The sequence below is a fragment of the Arachis hypogaea genome, chromosome 19 (genome assembly GCF_003086295.3).
Source record: "Arachis hypogaea cultivar Tifrunner chromosome 19, arahy.Tifrunner.gnm2.J5K5, whole genome shotgun sequence".
In the NCBI taxonomy this organism is placed as follows: domain Eukaryota; kingdom Viridiplantae; phylum Streptophyta; class Magnoliopsida; order Fabales; family Fabaceae; genus Arachis; species Arachis hypogaea.
The window spans coordinates 58,613,991-58,625,321 of NC_092054.1; the positions used below are offsets into that span (position 1 = coordinate 58,613,991).

Sequence of the window (11,331 nt, forward strand, 5' to 3'; positions counted from 1 at the left end):
GGAGGCGTTATTCCACATGACGCAGACGCGTCAGCGACGCGGTCACGTGGGTCAATTTGTGCCTAAGGCATGCCTCCAGCCACGCTCCCGCGTGACTCTCTGTTCGATTTATTTTTCTTTCTTACTCACCTGCGACGCGAATGCGTCGGCGACGCTGTCGCGTCGCGTGCCCCCATTTTTTTTCTTTTTTTTTTCAATATAAAAATGAAGATGCAAACTAAATGTGCTAATAATGAGAAGAGTTATTGAAGAAGAAAACTAAGAAGAAAGGAAAGAACGATCATACCACGGTGGGTTGTCTCCCACCCTGCACTTTGCTTTAACGTCCTTAAGTTGGACGCTCCACTAGCTCAGTCTTCCGCTGTGGGTGGATCCTCCAAGAGGAAGATCTCTAGCTCCTTAGTTTTCGTCGCCTTCTCACCATGATATAGCTTTAAGCGATGTCCATTAACTTTGATGAATTCAGAGCTTGAAGGGTGACTTAAGTGGAAAACTCCGTATGGCTCAGCCTTCTCTACTCTATATGGACCTTCCCATCTTGATCTCAACTTGCCTGGCATGAGCCTCAGTCTAGAGTTGTAAAGGAGGACAAAGTCCCCAGGTTGGAACTCTCTCCTCTTGATGTGCTTATCATGCACAGCCTTCATCTTTTCCTTGTACAGCCTTGAGTTCTCATAAGCTTCTAGGTGCAGGCTCTCTAATTCTTGCAGTTGCAACTTCCTCTCAGTTCCGGCCTTCTCAAAATCCATATTGCACTCCTTTACTGCCCAAAAGGCTTTGTGCTCTACCTCAACTGGGAGGTGACAGGCCTTTCCATAAACTAAACGGAAAGGACTCATCCCAATGGGTATCTTGTATGCTGTTCTGTATGCCCAGAGTGCATCTTGTAGTCTGGTGCTCCAGTCTCTTCTATTAGGTTTGACTATCTTCTGCAATATACTCTTTATCTCTCTGTTGGACACCTCAGCTTGCCCATTAGTCTGGGGATGGTAGGCTGTTGCCACTTGATGAACTATCCTATGCTTCTTCAGTAATCCTGTTAGTCTCCTGTTACAGAAATGGGTGCCTTGATCGCTCACGATTGCTCGTGGTGATCCAAAGCGACAAATAATATGGGTTCTAACAAAGGAAACAACAGTGTTAGCATCATGAGTGCGGGTAGAAATTGCTTCCACCCATTTAGAAATGTAATCCACAGCTAACAATATATAAAAATAACCATTAGAATTTGGAAATGGACCCATGAAGTCAATGCCCCAAACATAAAAAATTTCACAGAAAAGCATAGTCTGTTGAGGCATCTCATCCCTCTTAGATATATTACCAAACCTTTGGCATGGGGAACAAGATTTACAAAATTCAGCAGCGTCTTTAAAAAGGGTAGGCCACCAGAATCCACAGACTAAAATTTTTCTAGCTGTTCTTTGAGGGCCAAAATGTCTTCCACTCTCAAATGAGTGGCAGGCCTCTAAAATAGACTGGAATTCTGATTGAGGCACACACCGTCTAATTACCTGGTCAGTGCCACATCTCCATAAATATGGGTCATCCCATATATAATATTTGGACTTGCTTTTCAGCTTGTCTCTTTGATGCTTAGTAAAGTTTGGAGGAAAAGTGCGGCTAACTAGATAATTAGCTACAGGCGCATACCAAGGGACTACTTCAGATATTGCTTGCAGGTTATCAAATGGAAAATTGTCATTTATAGGAGTGGAGGTATCCTTAATGTGCTCAAGGCGACTCAAGTGGTCTGCCACTAGATTCTGGTTACCACTCCTGTCCTTAATTTCTAAATCAAATTCTTGCAGTAGCAGTATCCAACGTATAAGCCTTGGTTTGGACTCCTTTTTAGCTAATAAATACTTTAGAGCTGCATGGTCTGAGTACACTACTACTTTAGCACCAAGTAAATAGGCTCGGAATTTATCCAGAGCAAAAACAATGGCAAGAAGCTCTTTCTCAGTAGTAGTGTAATTAGACTGAGCTGTGTCTAAAGTCTTAGACGCATAAGCAATTACAAAAGGATCCTTACCTTCACGCTGAGCCAGCACTGCTCCTACTGCATGATTGGAAGCATCGCACATGATTTCAAATGGCTGGCTCCAGTCTGGTCCTCTCACAATTGGGGCTTGAGTCAGGGCGGTCTTCAGCTTATCAAATGCTTGTTTGTAGTCCTCACTAAACTCGAACTCAATATCTTTCTGCAGTAGTCTGGATAAGGGTAGTGCTACCTTACTAAAGTCCCTTATGAATCTCCGGTAAAAACCTGCATGGCCAAGGAATGAATGGACTTCCCTCACAGAGGAGGGGTAAGGCAAACTAGAAATAACATCCACTTTTGCTGGATCTACAAAGATGCCAGTACTAGACACAACATGTCCTAGTACAATCCCTTGTTTTACCATAAAGTGACATTTTTAAAAATTCAACACAAGATTTGTACTGACACATCTATCTAATACTCTAGATAAACTATCCAAGCAAAGGCTAAATGAATCACCATAAACACTAAAATCATCCATAAAAACCTCCATACAGTTCTCAATAAGGTCAGAAAAAAGACTCATCATGCACCTTTGGAATGTAGCTGGCGCATTGCACAAGCCAAAGGGCATTCTCTTATAAGCATAAGTGCCAAAAGGACATGTAAAAGTAGTCTTTTCCTAATTTTCAGGAGCTATATAGATTTAAAAATAGCCTGTATAACCATCTAAAAAGCAATAATGGGATTTACCTGACAGGCGATCAAGCATCTGATCAATGAATGGCAAGAGGTAATAATCCTTGCGAGTGGCTTGGTTGAGACGCCTATAGTCAATGAAAACTCTCCATGAATTCTGCACTCTAGTTGTCAGAAGCATGCGCATTTCTTACTGTTGTGATTCCAGACTTCTTGGGCACCACTTGTACTGGACTGACCCATTCACTATCTGAGATGGGATAAATGATATCTGCTTCAAGTATCCTGGTCACTTCTTTCATGACAACTTCTAAGATGGTGGGATTTAGTCTTCTTTGAGGTTGACGGACAGGCTTTTCTCCCTCTTCTAGGAATATTTTGTGCTCACAAACTTGAGGGCTGATGCCTACTATATCTTCCAGGCTCCATCCAATTGCTTTCTTGTGTTTCCTCAGCACACTGAGTAACTGTTCTTCTTGTTGGGAAGTGAGTTTCCTTGCAATAATAACTGGAAACTTCTGCTTGTCCTCAAGGTAAGCATACTTGAGGTGTGGAGGGAGGGGCTTTAATTCCAATTTCTGCTCATGGCCAGGCTCTGGATCATCCGGAGCTGGTGATAATGGCAAAGTGCCCTCATTGCCCTCTGAAAGTGTCCCCACACTTGGACCTTGTTCTGTGTACTTCTCTTCTAATTCCTCCTGGTGAACTTCAGCCATGGTTTCATCTATGATGTCACACTGGGAGATAGAGTAATTATGCGGAGGGTGCCTCATAGCTTCATTTAAACTGAATTTCACCATTCTGCCATCTATTTCAAAAGAATAAGTTCCTGAAAATGCGTCCAGCTTGAACTTTGAAGTCTTCAGGAATGGTCTTCCAAGCAAGATTGATGATGGCCTTCCTGAGTCATTAGGGGGCATTTCGAGAATGTAGAAGTCAATGGAAAATGTGAGTCCCTTAATGCTCATTAATACATCTTCAGCAACTCCAACCACTGTAATAATGCTTTTATCTGCTAACACAAAATGAGCTGCCGACCTTTTTAAGGGAGGGAGCCTCAAAGTATCATATATATATATATATATATATATATATATATATATATATATATATATATATATATATATATATATATATATAAAGGCATTATACTAACACATGCTCCTAAATCACACATGCAGTCAGAAAATATCAGACCATCAATAATACAATTAACCATACATGGACCTGGATCACTACACTTTTCAGGTATACCTCCCATTAAAGCAGATATAGAACTACCTAAAGGAATAGTTTCTAATTCATTAATTTTGTCTTTATGTATGCATAAATCTTTTAGAAACTTTGCATATTTAGGTACCTGCTGAATAACATCAAAAAGGGGAACAGTTACCTCAACCTTTTTGAATATTTCTACCATTTTGGGATCAAGTTCCATCTGCTTCCTGGGCTTCCTTGCAATTTGTGGAAATGGGATAAGAGGGACGTTTACTGCAGCGTCTGCATCCTTTGGTGCTTCTTTCTGTGGTTGAACTTCTTCTTCTTCAACCATGTCTTGTATGTCCTATTCCTCTTCAGCATCCTCTACTTCCACCACCTCTTCAGCTGAGGCGTGTTCTGTTGGGATTGGCTCCTCCTGATTCCTCTCTTGTAGTGTGGTTTCGGACCTTAGAGTGATGGCATTAATGCCACCCTTTGGATTAGGTAAGGGTTGAGAAGAAATTCCATTGGAGCTTGCATGTTGAATGTTTGAAGTATTGGATGATCCCAGCTGAGAGATGAGAGCTTGTATAGCAAATGTTAGACCGTTAAGTGAACTTTCCATGTTCCTTTGTCCTTGTGCAATGGATTGAAGTGCCTCGTCACTCGGAGCGGAATTAGAATGAGTAATCTGCAGAACTTATTGCTGGTTGTGCTGTGTTCCTTGGGATTGCCTCAAGTGAGGTGCTCTGTAAGGATAGTTCTGGTTCTGGTTCTGCTGCCTGTTGTTGTTATTATTCCACCTCTGATTTCCTTGATTGTCTCTGCCTCCTCTGTTATTGTTGTCTCTCCAACTCTGCTTAGAATTATCTCTCCAACCTTGGTTAGAATTGTCCTGCCATCCATGGTTGTAGCTGCTACCTTGATTGTATCCTTGGTTGGCGTGGTCATAGAAGTTATGAATGGCTGCTACAGTGTTGTCTTTCTGCTGGAGCTGCGAGCATTCATCAGTATAATGGCTATAATCAGCACAGATCCCACATACTCTCTGTGGAACTAACTGTTGGCTCTGCTGCGCTTGTTGTGACTCAACTGCATCTGCTTCAGTAAGTTTGTCATCTCACATATACTCTGAGTCAGAGCAGTAGTCTCCTTACTAGAAGATACCTCTGCAACAGCTTTTGACCAGCTTTGTTTCTGCCTGTGATTTCGAGTAGATTCAGCTAAGTCGCTGATCAATTGCCATTCCTCATCAGTGGTCTTGTACTTTTTCATAGACCTATTTCTAGCACTTTCCAATGTGGTTTTATCTTGAGGCCTCATGCCCTGTGTGACGTAGCCGAGCAACACTATCTTGTCAATCATATGGTGGGGGGCATGCTTCCAGAAGGTTGTTGAAGCGCTCCCAGTATTCGTAGAGAGTCTCGGACTTGTCTTGAACAATCATGGAGATGTCTTTCCTCAGTTTATCAGTAACTTTAGTGGGAAAGAATTTTTCCAAAAATTCTCTTCTAAGCGTATTCCAGTCAGAAACAGTTGTTGTGGGTTGAGTGTAGTACCACTCTCTTGCCTTTTCCTCAAGAGAGAATGGGAAGGCTTTCAACAGAATAGAAGTTTCATCTGCACCATCACGCCTGACAGTAGAACAGGCTGCTTGAAAATCCCTAAGGTGCTTGATAGGCTCTTGAGCAGGTAAGCCATGAAACTTAGGCATCAAGTTGAGTAGTGCAGTCTTTATTTCAAAATCTGTAGCCACTGCTGGGTGATGCACTTGAAACGGTTGCATTGTAAAATTAGGGGCTCCAGCCTCCTGGATAGTAACTCTCCTAGGTGCTCCCATGTCACCTGCACATAAATCAACCGAATCAGTAGAAAGGGAGCATGTTTCTTCCTTACGTGATGTTTCAGATTCGCCCTCGGGGAGGACTAACTGACGCCGAGCTTGCCTTATACGTGAAATAGTTCTTTCAATCTCAGGATCAAATACTGGCAAGCTTGGATCAGGAAGTGAACACATCATTTAACGAAAGAAACATGCAGCTCATAGTAGCAAAATAAATAAATTCCAATCAATAACTTAGCACTCTATTGCAACTCCCCGGCAACGGCGCCAAAAATTGACGTGGCAGAAATTGGCGGGTTAAGAAATTCTTATAAGAGATACGTTGCAAGTACAGTTCTTAACCAACAAAAATCCGCTTATCAATTTAGAAGGGTTGTCACAAAATTAGAATTAAAATACTGGGAGTATGAATCACAGGTCGTCTCCCAACGAGTTGCAGAAAGGTGTGCTATTTTATTAATCAAATGTTTTCAAAAATGGTTTTGAGTTAGTAAACAGGGAATTAATTCAGAGAATTTATGTAATTTAAATAAAAACCTTGACCGGGAGTAGATTAGTTGGAAGCCCTATCCTTGATGGAGATTTCCCAAGATCAAAGTGATAATTGAAGGTTGCCTGCTCAGTTATCCTTTACCAGATAAAGGAAAGTTAAGCAAGTTGGAAGTCAGCTTCTATTCACAAGTTCTAATCCTCTCCCCTGGAAAGGACTAGTGTTAGTGATTAGAGGGCAACCCAATGCTAAACCCAACTATAATTTTACTCTTGAGCATTCCAACTCAAGGTCCTCCTTTCAATCAACTCCCAATCAAGTTATGGAACTACTCGCTCATTATGAATGTAAACTTCGCAAAATAAGAAAAGGGAATGAAGAAAGACATGATGAATAATAATCAAAAGGATCAATTAAAAATAAAAATAGTTCTTGTAGTAATAAATTCTAAAAATAATCCAATAGTAACTCTGAATAAATTAAGGATATGGAAGAGTAAGTGACAAGTAAGGAAACAAACTAGAATGATGAAGTCTTGACGGAGGTAACAACTCTTCTCAATATCCCAATCCAAAAAGCAATAAAATCAAAATCCTAAGAACTATGAATGTGTAGAGAAAAAACCTAGAGGAGGAGTAAAATCAGATCTGAAACTAAAATTATGCAGAATGAATGTTGTTTTTGGTCTCTGCATGTTTCCTGTCTCTAATCTGCTTTTCTGGGCCGAAAATTGGGTCAAAATAGAGCCTAAAATTGCCCCAGTAAATTCTGCAGATTCTGCAGATCGCGCACGTCACGCGATCGCGTCATCCAGCGTTTTGCCTTGCCACGCGTGCGCGTTGTCCACGCATTCGCGTCACTTGTGCAGTTTCCAATCCATGCGTTTGCGTCAGGCACGCGAGCACATCAGTGCAATTTCCTCTGTCTCACGCGGTCGCGTGAGCCATGTGTCCGTGTCGCTTCTCGCTGGTCATCTCCTCAATTTCTTGTGTTCCTTCCATTTTTGCAAGCCTCCTTTCCAATCTCTAAGTCATTCATGCCCTATAAAGCCTGAAACGCTTGACACATAGATCACGGCATCGAATGGAATATAGGAGAATTTAAAATACATAGTTAAAAATCTATAGGAAGCAAGTTTTCAACCATGGAGTAATTTTGGGAAGGAATTGTAAATACATGCTAATTTAATGAATAAGTGGGTAAAGATATGATAAAACCACACAATTAAACACAATATAGACCATAAAATAATGGTTTATCAGTGGGGTTCAGTCTCTTTTGAGGTTGATGGACAGGCCTTGCTCCCTCTTCTAAAAATATCCTATTCTCAGAAACTTGAGGGCTGATGCCTGCTATATCCGCCAAGCTCCACCCAATTGCTTTCTTGTATCTTCTCAACACACTAAGCAACTGCTCCTCCTGCTGGGAAGTGAGTTCCCTTGCAATGATAACTGGGAGCTTCTGATTATCCTCAAGGTAAGCATACTTGAGGTGGGGTGGAAGGGGATTTAACTCCATTTTCTGCTCATGGCTAGGTACTTAATCATCTAAAGCTAGTGATAACGGCAAAGTGTCCTCATTGTGTTCAGACAGTTTCCCCACACTTGTATCTTGCTCCATGTGTAGCTCTTCTACTTCTTCTTGGTGAACTACAGCTACAATCTCATCAATAATGTCACGCTGGAAGATGGAATGATCTTCTGGAGGGTGCTTCATAGCTTCATCCAGGTTGAAGCTCATTGCTCTGCCATCTATCTCAAAAGAGTAAGTTCCTGAGAAGGCATCTAATTTGAAGTTTGAAGTCTTCAGGAATGGCCTTCCAAGTAGGATGGATGATGGTCTTCCTGAGTCATTAGGGGGCATCTCCAAAATATAGAAGTCAATAGGAAATGTGAGCCCCTTAATGCTCACCAGCACATCCTCAGCAATTCCAACCACTGTGATTATGCTTTTATCTGCCAAAACAAAATGAGCTGTCGACCTTTTTAAGGGAGGGAGCCTCAAAGTATCATATACAGACAATGACATAATACTCACACACGCACCTAAATCACACATGCAGTTAGAAAATGTTACACCCCCCAATGGTACACGTAACTATACATGGCCCTGGATTCCCACATTTTTCTGGTATAGCACCTATTAAAGAAAATATTGAGCTACCTAAGGGAATGGTTTCTAAATCCTGTATTCTATCCTTATGCATGCATAAATCTTTTAAAAATTTTGCATATTTAGGTACCTGGCTAATGGCATAAAAAACCGGAATGGTTACCTCAATCTTTTTGAAGATCTCCACCATCTTTGGGTCGAGCTCCATCTGCTTTCTGGACTTCCTAGCAAGGTGTGGAAAGGGGATAGGGATGGCGTCTCTTGTAGCTTCAGCTTCCTTTGGTGCGCTATTCTCTGGTTGATCTGCTTCTTCTTCAGCCATGTCTTATACTTCATCCCCCTCCTCAGCATCTTCTACCTCAACAACATCTTCAACTTGAATGTTCTCCTTTGAGCTTGGCTCCTCATGATTCCTCTCTTGCAGTGTGGTTCTGGACCTCAAAGTGATGGCATTGATTCCACCTTTGGGGTTGGGTAAGGGTTGAGAAGGAATGGCACCGGAGCTTGAAGGTTGATTGTTGGAGGCAATTAGTGAATCCATCCGGGAGATGAGAGCTTGTAAAGTAGCATTCAGACCGTTCATGGTAGAGGTAAGTGTATTCTGAATGTCTTAGTGTCCTTGCATCATAGTGCGAAGCATCTCATCATTGGAAGAAGAAGGAGGGTAAGTAATTTAAGGGGCCTACTGTTGGTTGTTCTGAGGTGCTTGGGACTGCCTTAGGTGAGGCGCTCGGTAAGGCTGGTTTTGGTTCTGCTGTTGATAGGGAGGATTCTGCTGATACCGATTTTGTTGATTGTTATTATTATTCCACCTCTGATTTCCTTGGTTGTCTCTACCTCCTCTGTTATAGTTGTCCCTCCATAATCGCATAAAACTCTACAAAATTCAGGTCACGTAGATGTCAAAGAGAACCATGGAGTACAAATACACGTGAGTTTCTGTAGTCAACTTTTAATTTATTTCCTTTGTTTTCTTTTCTTTCAGTATTTTTCTTCTTTTTTTAAGCATTTTGCTTTCTTTTCAATTGCTATTTCACTTTTCTATTTATTTAAAATTTTCATTTATTTTATATATTTTCTTTTATTACAATTCTTTACATTATTTGTCACAATTTTACTAAGTATTTCATATATTTTTTGTACAAGTAATTGTTCGACACATACATTAAGTAAATCCTGGGTTGAGTTCATTATTTTAAAGAGGAGTCATATTTGCTTTCCGAATTGAGATCTTGACATAGGCTTGATTCGACACCCTATCGTGATTGGCCAAAATCAAGTGAAACATAATCATTTGCTTATTTAAAAGTCTCAAAAATAAAGATGAGATGATTAATGAAACTATAAATGTCTTAACTAGAAAATATTTTTAAATTGTATTTCGTATAACAAAGAAAATTGTTTCAACAACAAAGTACGTAATATCAATGATAGTGTGTTTGCCAGAAAATATTTCGATAAGTATATTTTGTTAGAGATACAATGATCAAGTAAAATAAGTTGTGTCAAGATTGATAAAATGTGATGTCGACAGAAGCAATGTAAGGGAATGATCAAAGAAATACTTGGAAACTCACATAGATGTTATTGTTTTGACAATTACTAATTAGAATAGAGGATGTTTTGACAAAGATGTCAATCAATAGTATATGTTTAGACAGTCGATAGTAGATACTTTGACAATCGATTTTAGATGTTTTCAACAAGAATGTCAAAAATATCTTTTGGAAGCAAGTGAGATGAGTTAGAAATAACAAGACATACTGAAGTCAGCTAAACAGCACGGAGAGTATAAGTTGAAGGAACATTTAGAGAATTGCATACAATAATCTTAATTAGACAGATAGTTGGGTCAACAAAAAAAGATTAGATGGATAGATCGAATGTCGACATATTTTAATTTCAAAATTTGAATTCAAATAACTTGATAGACTTATTTAACATGTGAAGATTGTGTAGATGAGGAAAAGCTGACAGGTGTCAAGCATGGAACGATGGAATTATTCTATAAATGTAAAGTCCATCAATTGTAAATGTGTTGGAATTTCACTCACATGATACACTTACAAACTTATCAATCTCCGCGATACAAAATAGTTTACAAGTTAATTATTTGAGTAACGTTCCTTCCCTCGTCATGTTAATTTCATTTTCATTTCTCTATTTCAATTTCATTTTCCATTCAAATTCATGTTTGCATCAATTCTATAATTTTATTTCATGTTCCACAAACAAGTCTTAATATTTTAAAATTCTATAATGATTAGGGTCTATTCAAAAATGGTGTTAATGCAATGTTACTATTGAAATTTCACATGGGTTTATTTCATTTGCATATGTCTGATGTCACAAACTATTGAAGGAGCTTGATACTGTTGAAGAAGACCGGGATATAGCTCTTTTATGTCACTGAGCTATGCAATTATTTTGTGCACATTTATCCAAGGTGATTTGGTGCTCTGTATGATTGAAGAAGTTCTTAAATCTCATGTACATAGTAAATTATCAGCCACATGTAAAAGACCTTTCCAAATTATTTAAGTTTTGGGCAAAGATAACTATAAGTTACAAACTTTAGATGGCAAAGATTTGACTGGAATATGAAATGTATCCAACTTTTTTAAATATATATTATAGTTAAGCTGGAGGAGGAGGAAGGCTCAAAAGATATTCTATTTTTTCCATTCATTAGCTTTCTTTCAGCGTTGGATTTTTGCAGGAGGTGTTTTAATGAGACACTTCTCCCTATATCATATTTTTTATTTATCTTAATAAATTTTATTTTTTCTATTATAGTCTATTTTACAATCTAACCATCAATTTCAAATATATCCAATCAAGTAATTCAATCTGATAATTAATGTCAAAATTCAATCCAAACAATAAAGTCGGCAAATATTGATCTCGATCGTCAAATAAAAGTGTATTTGCAATCAAAATATATAACAATAGATTCAATGTGTTATCTAATGTATGGTTCAAAATTCACAAAAAGAAAATTCA

At 39.2% G+C, this 11,331-nt stretch overlaps 1 long non-coding RNA gene across 1 annotated transcript; it reads left to right on the forward strand.

The window, feature by feature from the left end:
* Positions 1-10,365: 10,365 nt before the first annotated feature.
* LOC140181900 (uncharacterized) lies at positions 10,366-11,128 on the forward strand. Its single transcript, XR_011877538.1, has 2 exons — positions 10,366-10,445; positions 10,691-11,128. It is a non-coding gene; the product is annotated as an uncharacterized lncRNA (long non-coding RNA).
* Positions 11,129-11,331: the final 203 nt, after the last annotated feature.